Source organism: Galeopterus variegatus, unplaced genomic scaffold (genome assembly GCF_000696425.1).
Source record: "Galeopterus variegatus unplaced genomic scaffold, G_variegatus-3.0.2 Scaffold659, whole genome shotgun sequence".
In the NCBI taxonomy this organism is placed as follows: Eukaryota; Metazoa; Chordata; class Mammalia; order Dermoptera; family Cynocephalidae; genus Galeopterus; species Galeopterus variegatus.
Genome location: NW_007726770.1, coordinates 404,656 through 426,115, shown reverse-complemented (window position 1 = coordinate 426,115; position 21,460 = coordinate 404,656). Strand labels below are relative to the sequence as shown.

General features: G+C 46.0%; 1 protein-coding gene across 1 annotated transcript in view; it reads left to right on the top strand.

Moving 5' to 3' along the window:
* Positions 1-21,460, top strand: part of B3GNT2 (UDP-GlcNAc:betaGal beta-1,3-N-acetylglucosaminyltransferase 2) — a 28,195-nt gene continuing 6,735 nt past the window's right edge. Inside the window, exon 1 of the mRNA XM_008571091.1 lies at positions 1-60. The gene's annotated coding sequence lies outside the window, so the exon portion shown is untranslated. The remainder of the gene's footprint in view (positions 61-21,460) is intronic.

Here is a 21,460-nt window from a genome sequence, read left to right as displayed (position 1 = left end):
GGGGGGGCGGCCGCGCCCTCCCGCCCCCGCCCCGCCGAGCTGGAGCTGCTCCCGGGCAAGGTAGGGGCGGGGGTGGGGGCAGCTCCTTCCCTCCCTTCCCAGACCCACTCTGCCCGCCTCCCTGCGCCCCGGCCCCCCTCCCACTGGTCCCTCCTTTACCCGGCGCCCGGTTCCGCCTTGGTCCCGGCGCCGCAGCGGAGGAAACCATCCCTAGGTGGCCCTTGCCACATTGAAGGTGCCCGCAGCTTCCTCCCTGTCCCCGCCACCTTTACCGTAGAGGAAGGGGATAACTAAATAGCCGGCAGCGTCTGGCCCCTTTCCACACCCACCCCCGGGGCCCGGGGACATTCTCCCCCTCCCCGCTGCACCCAACTTCCGGGGGATCCCGCGCCGGGGTGGTGCAGGCTTTGGGAAGGGGCGTCTGGGGCCGGGCGTCATCTGGGGCTCCCGGGCGTTTTGGGGACGGGGCCGTGCGTGGTTTCTCTCTCGCACCTCCGCACCCCACCCTCGCACTGCGTCGGTCTCCGGTGCAGCTTGGGGAATTCAGGTGTTTTGTGAGCCAAAGAGCAGCTGGCAGCCGCTCCCAACCCCCAACCGCTTGCCACTGCCACCTCCGGGTCCCCAGAGACCGGTTTCTGCGGGGACATTCTCCCCCTCCCCGCTGCACCCAACTTCCGGGGGATCCCGCGCCGGGGTGGTGCAGGCTTTGGGAAGGGGCGTCTGGGGCCGGGCGTCATCTGGGGCTCCCGGGCGTTTTGGGGACGGGGCCGTGCGTGGTTTCTCTCTCGCACCTCCGCACCCCACCCTCGCACTGCGTCGGTCTCCGGTGCAGCTTGGGGAATTCAGGTGTTTTGTGAGCCAAAGAGCAGCTGGCAGCCGCTCCCAACCCCCAACCGCTTGCCACTGCCACCTCCGGGTCCCCAGAGACCGGTTTCTGCGAAACTTAGGGAGAACCTTTTGCTTTGACCCTTAAAAAAAAAAAAAAAAAAAAAAAAAATTCCACGCCGCCCTCGTTGAATGATTAACCAGGCTCCTTGACCGAGACGTGGGGGTGGGGTGGGGTGGGGGGCGTGCTGCCAGGCCAGGGAGCGCCTAAAGCCTGTTTCTGCAAAACACCTCACTGGAAGGTGGGCACAGGAGCACTGCGGGGCCCACGAGCGCAGGTCTGGCGGCTGCTCCAGGTTGGCAGGCGGACCCTTCTGGGGGTAATAAAGCCGAGTCACCCTGTTAATTTCCAGGCCACGGTATTTTACACTCATGGCTGGGGAGCTGCAGAACCTCTCCCCCCCATCAATGGAAGAGCAGTCGAGACTCCACGCAAGTGGCACAGTATGGCAGCTCATCATCAAAAATATACACTTATAACCTGGGTTGGCGAGGAGCCTGTCTCTTGCCTAACACGTAGGGGTGGTTTGTTTGTCTTTGCTCCCCTAACCCCTCGTGGCCGCCTCAACCCTCCCAACTTCGCAGAACGATTGTTTAGAACAATTAAACCATATTCTCCCGCCCCTCCCTTGCTGGAGCCTAGCCGTAGATTAGAGATTGCGAAGCCAGTTGGTGAGTATGGGCTCTACTTGTTATAACAAATTCTTCCAGTGTGCAGTAATTATTTGTGCCTCGGGAGGTGATGGGATGGTTAACGAGGTGGAAGGCGGGAACAGGGCCGAGCCCAGTCCGGAGGCTCCGGTGCCGGCTCATTGTCGCGCCGGTGACAGCTGACCCGGAGGGAGGACAGAGAGGGCAGGCAGAGCGGTCACTTCCCATAGTCCTAGCTCCCGCTTCGGTTTCTTTTCAGTAGAGGTTGTTAAACCTGGTGGAGTTTGGGAGAATTTTACTCAGACCCCGTGTGCTCTTACACCGGATTAGATTTTAAGACTACAGAAGTGCAGGAGCCCTATAAAACTCTGCTTGAGTAATTTGAATAAACCTTTTTTGCTCTGCCTAGCTTTTACAGATGTGTGTCTGGTTGGATCTTGTGTGTGAAACTACTTTTTTAGTTTGGAATATTGCTTTTTCCCTTGGAGTTCACCCTACAGTAAGGGCTCGCAGCTCTTCATTTTAGTGTTTTGTGCAGATGGCATCTGTATGACGAAAGGCCTAATTCTCCATAAAACTCACGAGTTATCACCCTCACCTTCACTAGTCTTGATTCTGCCACATAATTTTCAGCGGCCTTGGGCGAGTTATTTTTCTTCTGAGACTCATTTTCCATATCTGGTTTTGGGGATGGTAGTGTCTGCTCTACAGGATTGTTTTTGAGGACAAATGGAATGTTTGCCAAACTCATAGCAGTGCACCATCGGCGTGAAGAAGTGGTCATTGCTGTGATCAGTGTGGAAGTTACTCCCAGCATCAGCTTCTCCTTACCAAAAACAGTAACCCTGTGGGAACCATTTAGATTCGTCTGTCTGAGAATGAAATCTGCCAAATTTGGCAGATGCAGATAGCGGGTTTTAAAATCCAAGGAATGAGGTAGTCTTTTGAGGAAAGTAAATATAACTTGCTTGTTGTAAAAAATTATGAATTGATTTTTTTCTGGGCTTCTCATGGCTGAATATATAGATGGCTTGTAAAGATTTCCTTGTTTAAAAAAATCATTTCGATTTCTCTAATTCTAATATGCTAAAGTTATTCTAAGAATAAGAAAGTGGAACTGATAATTCATAGTTGGTTTTTTTTTTTTTTTTTACTATACTGTCCAAATGTGTGGTTTTTTAAGAAAAGAATTAAATTAGGAAATGAATGAGGGTCCAAAATTATTATTAATCATTTCAGTTGGTGTTATGCATTGTTGGTAGAGAGCTAAGACGTTCTGGATAGAAAATGTGTGGGGTTTTTTCAGCTGATGCAGTGATTAGAGAAAAGGCAAATCCTTTGTTTCTTGAGAAACTTTGAAACAGCTTTTAATGTTTTCTAGCAATGCTGGGTTTTTTTTGAAAACCATAATTTTGAGATGCTGACCCAGGGTTGTGAATGTGCCTGAAGCACCGTTCTTGACATATGAGAGCACTTCAAAAAGTTCACGGAAAGATTTGTATTATCTTCTAATTCTATTTTTCCGCAAACATTTTGAAGTACCCTGGTAGTGGATCAGTGATTTTAATTCTAATTTGCTTAACGAATGCAAGATATGACTCTATTTAGGTTTTTTGACAAGTTTTATTAGACAATCTGTTAAAGACTTTAAAAATTAATAAATACAAATGGTTACTTTATTTGGTTATATAATCCATTGCAACACACACAGTGGTGGTGCATAAATTTCCAATGTTGAATTCTCATGAAGGCCTTTTTGGTTTTATATGTAAATGCCTGGGGGGAAATGAAAGTCATTTCAATCAGTTGCCTGGTATTTTGGTGTGTGTATTGAAGGTTAAATGTAAATTAAAGTAGGTTCTGGTAATTTGAAAGTGGTAAACGTCTCCTGGCTGCATAATTGAAAGCACCCAGTAAAGAAGACAGCACATACACCCAACTGGTGTGGATCCAGCTGTCCCTCTTCCCCTCTACCCACAAGGTGGGGTTACTGTTACTAGGCACTTGCCAAATATGTCTCCAACTTGTAGGATGAATAAATTCCTCTCTCAGGAGAGGCAATTAGGTGTGAATAAGAGGTATGTGTGTGTGTGTGTGGGCTTTGAGAGCATTGATGTAATGATTTCATCATCACCCACTGGTGATGAGGCTTTGCCAGTCTGAACAAAGCTTCAGTGAGAACTTGTTACTTGATGGAGTGTTTGTTATTAGGGAATATGTAGCACTGTTATTTTAGTGCTGGAAAAAGTTTTTTTTTACTGAGTCTTCTCCTTGTTACAACTCTTACAGTTGAGATTTTGCATTCACGGTGTGTTACACTCTTTGCCCACCAGCTTTGTCTTCTTGCTTTGTCTTAACTTTTGTAACAAAATTAAAACTTCTTTTGAGAGTCAGCATTGTTGATAAAGTCATAACATATATCTTGAAATATTTTGTGTAATTTCAGCTTTAGGCATATCCATAGGCAACTCTAAGAACTATGTTATACATTATTTTCTGTGCATCTGTAAACATTTTCTTATAGGAGGGAGAATTTTTGTTTTATTCTGATGTGGCTACACAGGGGAAATTCGCAGTAGCCAGGAAGTCGATACTTTCTATTTTTCATTCTGTGGCATTTTAAAACAGGTTTATTCAGATGTCTTCACTCATATGTGATTAGGGTGTACTTGCTGACCAGAATGTTTGAAGAAACTGATTATCCAGGGTAATCAATTCTAGACTGTGGCTGGGTTATGTCAGGGTGGTTGTGTGGTGGTTTAGTGGTTAAGAACACGAACTTGGAGTCGATCAGATAAGGATTTTTTTCCTTTGTTTTTTTTTTTTAATTAAAAAAATATTTATTTAAAAAAAACTTTTTTTAACTTGAGGTACAGCATATAGTAAATTGTGTGAAACGTACTTATATTAAGTGGGAGCTCATGTCAAGAAGTAAACATTTTCAGTACTCCAGAAGGTTCTTGTGCCCCTTTCTAGTCAGTATCCACCCCCTACAGGGAACTGTTTTCCTTATTTACATCATCATAGATGTGACTTATATCATCACAGATTGGTTTTGCCTGTTCTTGAACTTCATATAAGTGGAATTACAGAATCAAACAGTGTGTAGTCTTTGGTGAAACAGACCTGAATTTGAGTTCTGTTTTTACCACTTACTGTGTGACGAAGGACACATTGCTTAACCTCTCTGAGCCTCAGTTTTCTCATTTGTGAAATGGGAGAGAAAAAGCCCTATTTCATAGATTTGCTGGGAAAATTAAATGATGCACCCAAAATACCTAGAACTGTACCTCTTTCAGTTTCCTCTTTCCTTTTTAAAAAGGTGGTAACTAAAGCAACTACATCTACTGTGTTAAATAAGCTATTGCATTGTAAAGGTTACATAGGTCTTTTATTGAAAGTCAGAAAACAAATCTTTATTGATTCAGCACTTTGTTGATGTATTTAGCTTAAATTAGATGTGTTTGTTGATAGTTGATCCCCTGTTATTTAAATCCATATTTCCTCTCTGACAGTCATTGAAATGTCCCATTCAGAGCTGTTTGTTCACCTGTGTGGTATGAACTAGTGTGCAGGAAGGTGCAGTGATGATGAGAGCTGGTGTATGCTCGATTATGAAACTTGTGGAAGTTTAGTTTAGGTAAGATCATCAATAAGCACCCATAATGCTCAGAACAACATTTACTGCTCTACGTTTCATGAAGTAATTATTTCAGAGGTGAACGTCCAGGGCCAGTTGTTTTAATTGCATGCTTTGGACAAGCCATTTAAAACATTTTCCTCTTTTGTAATCTTACTCTATAAATGGTATTATATATTCAGTGATCTCATGTCCCCAGTATGTGTGTGTGTGTTTGATACTTTTTATTTTGGGATCCATTTTTAAATGTAACTTGGGTGATTCTTTGGCATTTTTTTCTAGAAGACTTTTTTCTTATGAGATGTTTATTTAGAAAAAATATTCAAGATAAGGTAAAGGAAAGTAAAATTAATTACCCACCATCTCTGTAACTGCTGTTAACAGCTTGATTTGGATCCTTCTAGGTAGGTGCTCTTCTCATTTGTACACTTCTAGAATGACCTTAGGATAAACACATGCCAACACTTTAGGCAAATTTAAAAGAGAGTATGTAGACCTGCTTGGAGATGACTGGCAGAGAGGGCAAGAGTCTTTGAAGTCTAGGTTCAAATCCATTCACACTCTGGCCCCTATTTTGGCTGTATCTTGTGAGGGTCCACAGTCCCCAGAGGCTCCATCAGAGGGACCCCTCGCACCCAGATTACAGTAGCTGAGAGGAGAAATTGATCCTTGAATCTTCCTCCCCCTTTAAGACCTCAAGATGATGTCTGGTGAAATGGGAGATTCATTCACTTAGCCAGTGTGCATCGATTGAACACTTAGTGTTTGCCTAGCATTATGCTCAGCCCTGTGTGTATTCGTAGATGGGTCGGGCACTGTTCCTACCCTCAGTCTGGTGGAGACTAACCAGGAACTGGTGGGAGAACTCTAGTAGAGGTGTAAACAAAAGGGGCCATCAGGAGGGGCTTCCCAAGGAAGTACCTTTTTGGCTTAGCTTTGAAGGATGAATAAGTAGCATTTCAGGGGCAGAGAAAAGAAGGCAGAGGTGGTATTGCAGGCTGAGAAGATAGAAAGCACACACAAAGGCTCATAGAGGTCTGCTGGGGGAAACTGCAGGCAATCTGTGGGTTTGGCGGTTGGAGGAGGGGTAATGGGCCACAGTGCAGCCTCAGTTACCATGCAAAGCCCTGGCACCTGATATTTATGGAGGTGGTGGGGAGGACATGGTGACATGTCGTGCTCAGGCTTGAGTTCAAGGAGATGAGCTTGAGCCAGAGAGGTGGGTGGGAGGCAGGTCTGGTTGTGGGCCTGGGTCATTTTTTTCTTTTTTCTTTTTTTTTTTTTTTGAGACCGGCCGCACCACGCTCAGCCAGTGAGCGCTGTGAGTGCACCGGTCATCCCTATATAGGATCCGAACCTGCGGCGGGAGCGCTGCTGCAATCCCAGTGCCGCACCCTCCCGAGTGCGCCACGGGCTCGGCCCAGGCCTGGGTCATTTTACAGTCTCTGATAGGGCTCTCTGCTTCCCAAACCCCCCAGTCCACCCCAGCCCCAATCTCAGAAAGAAGCTGGAAAGACCTTTAAAAACTGAAATTACCTGAGGTCACTGCTCTACTCAGAATCCTCCAGTGGCTCCCTGTCTCCCTCAGGGTAAAGCCAAAGTTCTATATCACCTACCAGGACCTTGGTGATCCGCCCTCTCCTTCTTCCCTTCCCCAGCCACTCTGGCCTGGAGTCATCCCCCACCCCTTCTCTGTGAAGAGAGGTGTTCTCTGATCACCTGTCACAAAGCGGCCTCATGCTTATCCTTTGGACTGTGCTTTATATTTCATCTAAGCACTTACCAACCTTATAACAATCCACCATGGAACTTTATTCCTCGTCTGTTTTAAACACTGCTTGGTTTAAGTAGGTACTTGACATTTGTCGAGTTAGGCCACTTCGTCAGTCTTGGGGTGGGGGACTGAGGGCCCAAACCAAAACAGGGATGGTACAGGATTAAAGTGTGTGTGTGCGCGTATGCGTGTGCATGTGCGTGTGTTATTTGAAAGAGGTGGGTGGGGTGCGATTTGGAAACCAGTTAAGGGAGGTGTGGAGGAGATGAGCTACAGATGCAGATACATTGGGGTGTTTTTTTTAGCATATGGAGTATTGGAGCCTGTGGTGGTATCTAAGAGGGTTCAGGGGACAGGAGTGTGGGGTGAGGGAGGAGCCAGCAATAGACCTGGACGCAGCACTGTGGAGAGCTCCCATTTTGGGGGATGGGGCCAGGAGCAAAGGCTGCTGAGACGTCAGAGAATCAGGAAGAGAATCAGAGGGTTAGGGGGTGGTCCTGAGCTTGGGGTGGGGGTAGAGGGTGGTGGCCAGCAGCGTTAGGTGCCCTGGGAAGTGTGGAGAGTACAAGGACTATGAAGATTCTAGAGGGTGAAGGGGATTGGGAAGGTCGAGGCAGGACAAAGGGGCATGACAGGGAGGGTGCGCTGGAGCAGCTGGACAGAGAGCTTTGAGGTGGAGAGAACATGGAGGTCACTACCGCTGCAAGACCCCAGGGGAGCAGCCACGGGCGGGAATCCTGGGAGAGAGTGGTCCTGTGAGGGGTGACTGACTGGTGTGGAGAACTTGGAGAAATAGGTTTTTGTCCCAGAGCTGACATAAAATATCTTTGTAGCCCTGGCAACCTGCTTAGCTTCCGTGCCTCCCTCCCCCAAATGGGGTATAAAACCTGCACAGCCAGATGCGTTTGTTGTTTGCATGCGTCCGAGCCATGAACACGAACGGTACTTCTTTCTATGCACCATAAACTTGCTACAACTTACAATTTGTGCTCCAGGATTTTGTTTTCTTCTTTTGAAAAGCACTTAACGTCAAATACTTCTCCAAAGTGCTTCTTTTTTGAGTCCTGATTGGGGACTAACACAGTTGTGTGTTTTAAAAACTAAAACAAAAAAACCCTTCAGGTCTGGCTCTAGATTGTTCGGAGCCTGGAGGCTGTTGATGTCTTCAGAATCAAATACAAATTTGTCTAACATCGAGAGGGTCAAAGTGGGTTTGTTACAAATGCCATCCTTTCTAAATATTTGACATTTGGAACTAATCAGATATGTTTTTACATATTTTATGGCTAAACTTGAAAGTTGTTTATAAGGAATTGATGGAGCTTTTGTTCCTCAGATGCAGCCATTTTATTTTTCTTCTCCCCTTTCACCACATAAGGAATTATTTTCTTCAAATGAACTTAAAATATCTCTCATGAAAACTGCTATTTTTAACTGAATGTTTCTCTTTTTTGAATTTTTGTTCCTCAAGGTTCTGATGGATCCTTTTTTTTTTAAACCCTTTATAATGGAAATTTTCAAGCAAGTGCAGGTACAGAGAGTGGTGTCATGAAGCCTCAAGGAGCCTTCAGTGGTTTTAGGTGACGACTCCTCATTTGTCATCCTTACTCCACTCATGACCAGGAGGCTAAAGGCACCATCCAGAGTGGGAGAGGAAGGCCCACACTGGACCCCAGGTATAGGAGCCATCAATGTAGAGATAGTGGAGGCTACAGGAGTGGACTGGATCACCCAGGGAGAGGGAGAAGTGGCCGGAGGTTGGCAGCCGGTGGCACTGGGGTGGCTGTGCTCCCTGATGTTTCTGCTCGTGCAGTGTCCTACAGTATATGAAGGTGACATTCACAGCCATATTTAAAACTGAGGCGCTTTAAATTGCTTGGTAAAAGAGGTCCAATTTCTAAGCTGCTTGCTAGTGTGCTCCTATACTGAGCACAGAACATGTTCTCTTTTATTTTGGCAACATAAGTTTTTCTTGGCAGGTGGCTGGAGAAAGCTATGTTACTGTGCCACCTCTTTAAATATGTAGGCATAAGTCTTGATTGAACTACGGAATGATCCACCCCCCCTTCCCTTTAATAGAACATTTGGATAAAAGGCCAAAATGTCACTGCTTTGAGGATATGTGTTTTAAATTCATATGACTTATTTTAATATTAAAAAAACTTAAAAACAGCAGTCCTCCAACACTTATTGAAATTAAACTAAAATTTGAGAATGGGAGGGGAGACAGGAAAGGAATCCAAGAGATGGGAGCTGGGGAGAAAAGGAGCCACCGTGCTTGTTTGGAAACCTGTTCTGATGTTGCCACCCCAGGGTCCCACGTCTCTGGAAATGTTGTCTTCTGGGAGGAGGATGGTCTCTGGCTGTGGAGAAGAGGTGGCATCCCAGGGGGAGCCGTTTAATTGGATATGTGTGAGGAGTGGCACCTGCCTCTGTTGGTTGGGGTGCTGTGGGCAGGGCCTGCCAGCCCTCTCACTTGTGGGGTGCATAGTTCCTGCTCCCTCAGGATTGGGGAGAACCAGGTCTCGGCTCATCTGGAACTGTTTGGGTTGGGAAGCACTGCTGGGGCAAGGGTAGATTCCAAGTGTCTAGGACTCGGAACTCTTTTTGAGAAGCCTCAGTTTTGGTAGATCCTGAGTGCACTGGGGGGTTCAAGGCTGTCCTCAGAGGAGGAGGCAGGATTTGAACCTGGGCCTTTGAGGATGGGAGTAGGATTGAGAAACAAGAGAACGGACCTTTCAGGCTGGGAGAAGTCAGCCAGAGCAAAGGTGTGGGTGGGGAGGGCAGCGGTTTTTTTAAGGAGTGCTAGTACCCAGGAGGCCTCTGGGAGGGGATTTTGACAGTGGCATGCCTGGGTCTCAGGTCTTTGTGAGAGCGCATGTGAGGACAGGGATGGCCACCTCCCAGGCACCCTGTCTACGCCAACCGTGCAGCTGCATGCTGGGGCCGCCTGTCTGAGTTCCCAGTTCCTGCTCCTCCCTCTAGTCTGTCTGGAAACCTCAGATAAGTTTCTGATCCGGGAACCAGTTACTTATCTGTAAAATGAAGATACGTCAGTGTCTACCACACAGGACTGTGTATCCAGTTGAGCCCTTGGCACACGTCCTGGCACAGGGCCAGCTGTCAATAAATGGGCAGGGACCAGGGTGTGCAGTTGTTAACTGTTGTTACAAGGAGTCTCTCTGCTACCTTCCTCCCCCTTCTTCATTTCTCATCTTTTCTCCATCCCCAAAGTGTCAGATCCTTGGCCAGCCTTCCCGTTGATTTCCTTCGTTTTAATACAACATTATTTAAAAATGTCTGTATATGCCGATTCTGCAGAACTTTCTGTTATTTTCATGCCTGTTTTGAAAAGAGTGAGTCAGGCAACTCCTCCAAGAGACTTTAAATGGGTAAGTTGAGGAGTCCTGGAGCCTGAGGCTGTGGTACCCTATGCTCCGTGGTGTCCCCTTTGCTGTACCCAAGGGCATGTTCTCTTTTAAGAAAATGTGTCGCTGGAAACCTTCGTCCTAACAGCCAAGAAATTGAGATTTCCCAAGGCAATTTGTTAAACCACTTAAACACAATAAATGTCATTGGTATGAATGTAAATATTTTTGAAATTACAAAAAGAAGGCTATTTTTAATATGCTATGTGCAGTTCCGATTTGCAGCATGTTCAAACAATGCCATCCTGATTTTTGGAGGTTAGGTTTTTATTTTGGAAGGGAGACAAAGGTAATTGTTTCTATTGCAGGAAAACGATGGCGATGCTCTCACAGTCTACATTTCATGGGGCCAAGAATTGCTAAATATAATTTAATAGAATTGGGAAGGGTGGGGTTGTTTAAGAGTTTGTCTGTAGAGGACCTGTTGGGAGTGAAATAGATGATTCTTTATGCCAGGGAAAATGGCAGATTGAATTTGGTTGCCCAAGTGCCTACCATAAAGTGAGTACTTTAAAATGTAAAATTTCTTGTTTGTGGTTGTTATCACAGTCTATGGAACTAAGTGGCGGGGGATGATGTAATTTTGAAGTCAATCTTAAGAGTTTGAGGGGAATAAATTTTAATTTTGTTGATTGGTCATTAATTGAATTTTTGATGTATTTTACTATGTAAAATGATAATAATCACTTTTCCAATACCTATATGAAAATATTCTTTTTTTTTTTTTGCTGGCCAGTACAGGGTTCAAGCCCCATAGAAAATATATTTTTAATTAATTTCACCAAGTCTTCTGTGTATGTGTCTGGAGACATGAGTAGCCCACATAACAGATATCAAATTTCCCCATCTCTGTACACCGAGATTGCCAAGCTAGGGCTGATGGCCTACTTACTTCCAGAACATTTATACAAGGTCATTTTGATAACTTAGTTTATATAATGGGATTCTGTTTCTAGTCCAGTGCTGTAAATTACGCTTGTGCATTTTTATTAATTTTTAATTGCCTTCTTCTTCCCCTCACCCATCCTTTGGGCCTGTGTTTGTTTATAGATTTATTTGTGTGACTGTTTCCTGAGTGATGTTTTTAGGTGATGTGCTGTGTAGAGATGACACCTGGTAATCCCCTCCTGAGGGGCGAGGGGCGAGGGGCGAGGGGCGAGGGGCGAGGGGTGAGGGAAAAGCTCAGGAATTGGAAAAGGCTTATGACCCTTAGAGAGAGGAGTGGCCAGGACTGGCGAGTAGATGGCCAGGGGCCTGGAGGGGTCTTAGGGTGGGGGGCTGGAAATTAGGGCCTGTCTGTGAAATTATCCAAGGATGATTTGTTTGATTTGTTTAAAGACTCTTGATCGAAAAGATCCGGAGAAGGGAAGTTTTTCTTTAGTTAGGCCCCTCGTTCCTTTGCTGCCCCTCCCCCTTTATTCCTCCTTGTCCAGAAATGTATTGTCTGTTGAGTGGCAGACACTGGAGATACAGAACTGCATGTGGCCAGCCTGCCGTGATGTGCCAGACCTGGCGGCACAGTGTTCTCAGCTGGGTGAGTGTGGTTGAGGTGCTGTGACAGCAAGGAGGAAGTGACAGGAGCAAGCCCAAGCCGGGTGGGAGGAATGGTGGTGTGGGGCAGCTGGCTCTTTTGTTTTTTATGGTGATGGCCCGGACTGTGTACTAATTCTCACTGCTGGCCTCACAGTACGTGGGGATACATGGTAGCTATCCTTGTCCTCCTTCCTATGGGTGACCTCAGGCAAGGCTCTTGGTCTCCTCTTCTGTAAATGAGGTGGCTGGATAAGTAATCTACAAGGCCTTGGAAAAAAACTTGTGGCTTCTTTCTGGTAATGAAATTGGGATATGATCTGTGTGTGGAATGCATGTAAATGTTGAAAAAACAAGTGAAAGAGTGAGTTGACACAGTCTGTGGCTAATGCTGGCTCTTTGGCCACCTTTTCTGTCACAGGCCAGCTAGCAGTTCCTCTTAGAGCCAGGGGAGCTGGGATCCAGGCCAGCTCTGCACCAGTCTGTAGCCGGTGGTGGGGCTGTGTTGGGTTCCTTGGCTGTAGGAAGGGAGCGAAAGGCAGATTTTCTTCTTTGTATGTAAAAAGTTTTGACAAAAGGTGTTGCCTGGATGTGTTTGTGATTAGACTACTTTAAGCTCCTGCAACCTTTCATTCTTAGGTTATGGATAAATAATTAACTAATCAGGGGTAACTCATGAATCACAAAACACATCTGCAGGGGATTCCACCCATGGTATGGAAGGGACCTGTTTTACCAGACCGGGGCCTCTGGACACTTCAGACCAATGAGTGTTTCCCAACTGGCCATTTTGTCTACATTATTCTTTTCCCATATTGACTTTAAAAAAAAACCTCAATGCCCCTGTCTGTCTTTGGAATTGTTTACATCTTTCTGGTATCCACAAATGCAATGATTTTAGTTTAATTGTTTTTTAAAAGAGCAACTGTATTTGGGGATTCTTGAAATCCTCTGAGTGACAACGTTGTATGGTTGAAAGTGTAAGAGCTTAGATTTCGGGTAAAGTCCAAAGTCCAGTCGCTGGCTCCACCAGGATTAGTTCTATGACCTCAATTGCTTCATATTGAGCTTGTTGTGAACATTAAATGAGATGAGAACATCCTGACATAGAAAAACAGGCAAAGGGCATGAGGAGTAGGAAAATCAGGAAGGAACTATATGAAAAGATGGTGTAAATTAAAACATGGAAATGTTCTTTTTTTGGTAAAGATTAAAAAGAAGGACAGTGTCCACCACCAGCGTGGATGACCTCATACTTGTGGGTATGCAGCGAGAGGATAAGTCAGTGTGGCCTTTCTTTTCGGTGGGGAATAAAGGTGAGGGGAGTAACTTGATCATATGCTAAATGACTTATTTATTTAATTTATTTGGGGGCAGAGGGGCGCGCAGCTATCTAGGATGGGAAATTGAACCCTGAACCTTGGCGTTATCAGTATCATGCTGTAACTAACTGAGCTAACTAGCCAGCCCCTAAATGACTTTAAAAGGTTGTGTTCCCTTTGTAATATTTCTGAAGGAAATAATCAGATTATGAAAAAAGATGCACATAGGACGTTTATTCATCGCTTTTTTCTGATTGTAGAGAAAATCAGGAACAACTCATATGCCCATTGGTTGGCAATTTGTAAGGCAGACCACATACACCTGTATTCTGTCAGAGGTGTGTTAGAGATCTGATGAGAGAAGACAAACCACTCAAGTCATGCTTTTTTTACCTCTGTAAACTGAGTCTGCTTTATAGAAATTTATAGATTTACTTGGTTAACACAAAAGCCAACGATATTTGAAATCGACATGGACATCCAATTTGAAGTTCTTCATTTTCCCCTTATTTCACATTCCTGTGTGATGTAGTTGGTTTTCTTTTTTAAATAGAGGGGATGTGAAAGAAAACATGTTCCTGCAATCTGTCGAACGGCATTTGTTGAGTTAGACATGGTTCATCCTCTTAGCCGAGAGTCCTTGGACCCCACCAGCTCTTGCCTACTCTTTCCAGCGTGGCCTCAGAAACCCATCTACTGGGAAATGGTGGCTGTGTCAATCTTCACCTGCAGGCAGTCTGCGACCCCACCCCATCTCTTGCCTGCTCTGCTTCTTCTCCCCACATTTCTGAGATCTGTTCTGTTGCAAGCCCCACTGAGGTCCTGCCTTGTCCCTTGCTATCAATTAAAGGACCGTCATGTATTTATTGCTTCTCTGGCAATTCAGTGTACAGAAGCCATGTTTTATGCCCTTTTCCCCCTAACTCCAGACTTAAATAAAGATGTTTCTGATTAAAGATGACTTCGTGTTGATGATATGGAGATCTACAACTTGTGCCAGTTTTCGATTATTGTGTCTCAGCTCCAAATTCACCCTCTGTTGTCTGATCTCTGAATACAGATCTGGGCCCTTCAGATATTTTTCCTTTACCCTCTGTAAGTTGAGGGTTCTGAAGAGGAAGAAATTTTCCTTCCTTGTTTCCCATGTCTGCGTGTCTGTGTTGAGTGAGTGTGTGTGTGGTTAGCCTGTTGTTTTTCTGGCACTCCTAGATGCCTGCAGGGCACAATTTTTCTAGTATTTAGCAGCTCTGCTTTCTCCAGCTCTGGCTGCAGTGGTGGGACTGGGAGCCTGAGACAGAGCGGCCCTTGCCCAGCCCCCATGTGTGTGTCTCCCAGGGCCCCCATGGTGCTGGCCACTGTTCATTATCCTAAGCATGGCCCTGAGCTGCTCCAGTCCAAGCCATACACTGACATGCCAAGTTCCTGCAGAGGGAGAACTCTACAGTTCCCTATTCCAGCAGCACCCTGACGACTCCTTCCATGTGCACCCCTTCCTTCTGCATGCCTGCTCACCTGTCCACCTCCCAGCTTTGATCACCTGTACCCCAGAGGGTTGTCCTTGCTTTCCTGGTGACTGTAGAACACCTCTGGCCTAGGTACTCGGGAACTTTTCTGACACCTATACCTTTTTCAACAAACTCTGAATCACACTCCCTTCTAAGTTTGTCTTTTGGGGATACTTTTCATGTGTCCCAGGATACCCTTTAGACTCTTATTCCATCTTTATAGTTACTCAGTTGTCATATTCTTTGTATTAAACTTCCCTTGCTTAAATTACTGTCTGGTTTTTGCTTCCTGGTTGGACCCGGACCAAAAACGTCCCATGCAGCCCAATTAAGCAAGCAGAAGGATGAGTCCAAGAGAAGTTTGTAGAGGTTTCTCTGAGGGCTCACCAAGACTGCCATAATACACTTGCTTGTACATAGGTTTTAGAGGTTGGAGTGGAAACATTTACCAAGCCGTGTATAGATAGACTCTTATTGAGGGCTTCCAAAGCACATTAAGCCCTCCAGGAAGGGTCTACCTGCACTGTGGCATTTTTTTTCTAAAATGATTATCCCACTTTAGGTAAGTACATGCCCCTGGGTTGCAAATCTCTACTGGGGACCTTACTTCCTTTAGGCATGCTCTCACCATGTCCCTCTACTGCCATGGCCTTGTAGGTAACAATTGTTAGAGGTCCACCCCTCACCAGGAAGGAGGTAGAGGCACCTCCATTTTGGGCCAGGGTGGAGAAAGGCTTCCTCGGGTCTGCTGTGGAGGAGGATAGAGCCCTCACCTGGAAGTGCTACTGGACCTCACACACCTGTGTTCCTGCGCATAGGGTGCTCAGTCAAATCAATGCACACTCATGGGGATGTTGCCTTCGGTGGGGTGTGGGCTGGCTGGGAAATGAGAGGTTGGCCGTACTTCTCACCCCAGTTTGCCTCTTCAGATCTTGCCCCCACCCTCCCAGCTCTAACATGGACTCACCACTTCTGAAATTCTTATCCCCTCTAACTCTGAAAAATCCTTTAAATTGTTTTCTGTTGTCCTTTAGTACTTAATAAGGTGAGACAGATTTATATAAATACATATGTGTAATTCACCAGCTCACATATGTGATTTTCCAGTGTCATCTCTTTGGAGAAAGAATGCACATGTTTAATCAATCCAGTTCCTACTGAATACTCGTTGTTCAATCAACTGGACCAGGTGACAAAAGTGTCTGTTCCTTCACCAAATGCTGAGTGGCTCTCAGGTTCCATGTGCTGGGGTGTACTGGTGGTGCAGCATGAAGACCTTGGTTGTGGAAGATGCCCAGGCATCAGCCAACCTGATCAGAAGAGGACATCCTAACTCCTGGGAGTCGACGCTGGTGTTGAGGCTGGGGCATATACTTGGGCAGGAGATCTAGATGAGGTCCTGTGCTCCGCTTCTGGGAATGGAGAAGAGAGGAGTTCTAGAAGACAGCACATAATCAGAGTTGGGCTTTAAGGGAGCAGTGGCATACTGGTGGTGGTCTGACCAAATGAGGGAACAGCATGAGCAGGGAGGGTATGTACAGGGGACTGAAGACTGATGAGCCTGCGGATCAGGGCATATTTGGGAGCATAGAGGGAAATGAGGCTTTAGGCTAGTGCAGTAGCGGGTGGCAGAGGCTGAATGGGATGGAGAGGTGAGGAGGAGGTGCGAGGATATTGTGGAGGTGGGAACACAAGAGCTGGCTCCTGGTTGGATGTGGACAGCAGGGAGAAGCAGTGATGCAAGGCAGTGCTGGGGTTTTTCCCAGAAGCCTGGGAGCCTGGTGTATTGCAGGTGAGGGGCCTGGGAAGAGGGACTCCACATGGCATTTAGAAGCTAATCCCTGGAGGTGATGTTTATGGCAGTGGATGGTTGAGTTTCTAGAAAGAAAACTTTAAAGAGGCAGTGAAGGACGAAACTTGAGAAATATGCTTTTGTTCAGTGGTTGGTGTAGGAAGCAGAATCCTGAACTACTGAATGCCCATCGTGTGGTAGACAACAAACAGGTGCTGTAGGTTATGTCAACTCCATTTCACAGACAAGGAAACTGAGGCTCAGAGAGATCAAGTAACTTGCCTAAGGTCACAGAGTTAACAGGTAGCATAACTGGAATTTAACTCTGATCTGTCTGACACCAAATGCCAGACTGGTTTTCCAAATTAAAAATGGATTTGGGACATCTCCAGCCTCAAACATCTGCTAGCCTTGTTTTTAAATTATATAATCTTTCCACTGAGGACCTAAAACCCTTTTCAGTTTTATTAAAGGCTGGCCAGGATGGCCTCTGGGAGGGTTGACTCCCAGTCATCATTTCCTTCCCTCCTCCTTTTCTGATAATTATATCCACCTTATTTGAAGAATAATTTTAGTGATTTATTTTAAATGATAAATGCTATTTGAGAAAATCAGCCACACTGGGCTTTGGGGGAGTTGTAGTCCCTGGGGACCAGAACCAGGCACTTTGATCTGTAATGTTGTCTATGGGGATGCACACGGGTGAGTAGATTCACTCAAAGAACTTTTCCCGTTTCATTTTGAACCTAGAGGGTAAAACAAGTGATGAGGGACCACATTCCTTGAATTTAGCTGGCAGCTGTGTATGACTTGTATGCCAGGAAGCAGAGTCAGACACCTCTTTGGTAGTGTCAGCCTCTTGGAGAGGGTCTAGCCCTGGGAGGAGCCCCAGCCAGGCCTCTTGCTCTGATTAAGGAACATTATCTGGGCAAGGCCCGGCTCTCAGGCCCCATTGAGCTGCTTCACTCTCACCTGTCCCGCCCCCATCTGCCAGGAGTGCTGGGAGCTGTTCTCTCCTGCAGTACCACTTAGCTGCAGACAGTCTCTGTCTCTGTGTCCCAGCAGGACCTGGAAAGGGCTGGCAAGGAGCAGGCAACAGAAGGGACAGCCCGGGAGGTGAGGTTCAGGTAAACCACTCTCCCGGGAGAGCAGGGGCAGGCACGGTGTACAGGTTCTCCACAGGGTGGACCTGCTGTCCACCCCATGGCCGGGGCTTGGACCCTTTTTGAGTATTTGGGTGTCATGTTCGAGCAGGAAACAAGAACCCCCTCTCCCTCCTGGACATGGAGGCTGCTAGCTCAGACTCTCTTGGAGTCAAATCAGGAACTTGGATTTCCAGCTCCTTTGCTTCAGCCTGACTGGGTGGGGGGTGGCTGGTCATTTTATTTCATGATTATGAGAAGGTCCTACCTTTCTTTTATCCTTAACTTTGGTACTGGGGGGAAAGTGCAGGGTACTTTAGGTTTTAGGTCTGGCTTGGGTATACTGCTGGCTCTGTCCCTGGTTAGCTGTTTTGGGGCCTCTGCCTCAGAGTTTTGTAAGAACGAGAGTCATCGTGGCTGTGGATGGCCATACTGGCCACATTCAGATGTCTTCTGGCCATTGTTTGTAGAGCTTTCAGAACTAGAGGGAAACTTTTAGGATCATCCAGTTCAGTGGTTCCCAGGCTGGTGTCCACGAACGGAACATTGGGATTGTCTCAGTATTTCGGAGTCCTAAAGAAAATCGAGCCTGCGTGGGCTGAGTAGATGTTGAAAGCCTTGGCTTTTGGCTGGAGTGAAACCAACCGAATGCAGTAGCATTGGTCACCTCATGTGGATGGGCAGGAGGAAGGCATGGGGGAGGAGGGGTCGTGGCTGCTCATTTATAGAGCAGTGGGAAAATAAAAGACTTGATGTCTTGGAAAACCATGATTTTTTGTGGTAGGAAAAAATAAAAAAGCCTTTTATTCAAGAAACTAAGGTCTCTAGAAATTGGCTTCCCCGAAGTCATAGAGAATGCCTGCATGTGTCACTGTATGTCCTCACAGTTTGGGAGTCTTTCCTCTTATTCCATAGCAATATGTGGTAGAGCCTAGAATCTGACTGCCCGGGTTCAAACCCTGACTGTGTCACTCACTAGCTAGGAACCTGGGACTCTGGGAGCCTCATTTCCTCATTTCTGAGAGAGACAGGATCATGGGCGCAGCATGCCTCAAGCTTGGCCTGTAGAGTAATAATTCAATAAATGTTACTTCTCATACAACCCTGCCTCCCATATTTGATTTTTGACTCATGGTAGTTTTGTGGGTTAAATGTATAAATATGAAGATACTTTTAAAAATTACTACTTTAGGAAGATTAACCATTGAAAATAAGACCAGTGTCTTTTCAGTTCCTTTAGTTATAACCTTGTGCAGCAGCATTCTTTTGCATGATGGTTTAAAAGTCCCATTTTGGAGCCATATTGCTTGGGTTTGAATCCCGACTCTGCCATTTACTAGCTGTGTGACCATGTGCCTCATTTTCCCCATCTGCAAAATGTGGGGGAGGGCTTAAAGGGCAGATTTAGAGTATCTGCCTCATCAGATTGCTGGTGCCTGGCACATATTTATTAAAATAAAGCAGATGTGTTCAGATTTTACTATTGTGTTTAGGAGTCCTTTCTAAGAGATGGTGTGGGCACAGGGAAAAGCGTACAGGTGATCTCGGGAGGGGTGTTGTGGCAGAGCATCTGTTCAACACTGCAGGGGTCAAATGCAGTGACAGTGTCTGTGAGACTGTGCAGCCATGGCACAGGCTAGTGAGGGGGACTCTGGAAATGGGGTCTTAGTGGCAGGGGCAATGCTGTGCCCCCTCCTCCACGCAGTCTGGAAGCAGGCGGAAGAGGCTACTCAGAGGGGACCATGGTATGGCCGCATGAAAAAATGTTAGAGCAACCTCTAATCCACTAACCTGATTAAACCTGTTTTGTTTTTGTGTGATATTTTATCTGTACTTTAAGCATTGCATCTGTACTATATTTGTGATCTACTTTCAGCTGACGTTTTTTCTGCTTCCGTGTTGTCTTTCTAAATTTTTTTTTTTTTTTTTGGCTTTTGGCTTTTGTCTGTTTTTTCCGTGTCCGGCAACGGATCGCAACCCTCAGTGTTGCCCCCGTACCGGACCAGGGACCGGCAACGGGATTGCAAACCTCGGTGTTGCTCCCACGCCTCGCTCAGCCAGTGAGCGGGAGCCGGTCTGTATGTGGGATCCGAACCCTCGGGCGGCAGCGCTGCCGCGCCTCCTAAGCGGCGCACTATCCAGTGCGCCACTGGGCCGGCCCAGAATTTAAGCGTTTTTGATGTAATAGGCAGAGAGGAACAAAGCGGTTTTTCTGGTTCAACACTTCCCTACTTTCCTAAATAAAAAGTCAGAGTCTGATGCACCATACGAAATTCAGTGTCACACAGTTTATCTAGATATTAGCTCACTTATGGGTCACAAGAACTCCAAGAGGTGACTAATATTCTTTGCATTCACAGCTGAATCCACAGAGGATCAATCATGTTAACTAACTTTCCTGAGGCCCGCAAGCAGGCGGTGGAGGAGCAAGGCCAATCAGCGCTGCCGCGCCTCCCAAGCGGCACACTATCCAGTGCGCCACTGGGCCGGCCCTAAATATTTTAATAGCAAAATAAAGAAGGAAGTTGTTTTTCATTACACAAACAAAATCAATAAATGTTTTAGAAGTTTCAAAACTGTTGTATCCCTGTTGCAGACAAGGTAAAAAGCTAAGGTTGTTCTTTCTTTGTGTAAAGGATTTTCTCCTCTTTTTGTTACAATAAAAATTCTGTGTTTCACGGTGAGGGTTTTGAACATATTCCCCAGCTTTGGGGTAAGTTTTCAAACTCAAATTCTTTTTAAGCAATTAGCTTCCTGCTCAAAAAAGGATGCAGATCTCCGGGTTTTATGTTTGCAATGGGAGTACTTAGATATTTAGAGAGCTTTTTCCCACAAATATTTTTACGGGGGTCATTGCTTTATCTTCCTTTCCATGAACTTTGGTTTGTTATAAGAATCTGCCAAAAGCAGAGTTCTCATGCAAGAGTCTGTACCCAGGTCACTACTGAAATATGACATTTAACCTTGATGGAAATGTACAATTGAGAATCTTAGTTTTTCCCCTCTTCCTCAGGTTGGTTTGGCAAGTAATGGGAAGAGTGTCCCCAGACTGAGCCTTTGGGAATTTGGACTCTTACAGGATAGGCTGGCCCGTTTTCTGAAGGGTGGCTGGGAGCTTGTAGGTGCTTCCATTTCTCCTTTTTTGGAGATTCTTGGTAGCGATCAAACGCACCGTGACCCTGTGCCTTGGGTCTTTTCAGTCTTGAGCCACCCCTTGAGACTTCACTGTTGACCTGGACCAGGTTGTGTGCTTTGTAGAAAAAGGAAGCGATCCAAATAGCCCTGGATTAGGAGCCAGAAGGCTGTCCCATCTCAGTCTTGTCACTTAACTCTTATGTAATATTCTGACAAATCACTTAACCTCCTCTGAGCCTCCATTTTCTCACTGGCAAAGTGGTGTCCATCTGTCAGCTTCCCTTGGGGGCACAAATGGGAATCAGTAAGGAAAATGCTCTGTATACCGGACTCCTGGAGCAATGCAAGGTGAGAATGGTGTTCCTTAGAGAGCCACAAGCCCTGTCTTGGGTCGAGGTGATGTGAGAACTACATCCTGGCTGGGTCTATTTTTTTTTTGGCAGCTGACCAGCGTGGGGATCCAAACCCTCCAAACTCTAAACAAATGAGCTTACTGGCCCCTGGCTAGGCCTTGATTGAGGAAATATAAGCCTGAATTGTAGCCAATGAAGTTGGAAATCTTGGCTAGGGTCAGCAAGCCTAATGTATTCCTCAGAGTATTCTTAAAACAAGGAGTGGTGCTTTCTTTTTTCTTTTCTTTCTTTTTTTTTTTTTTT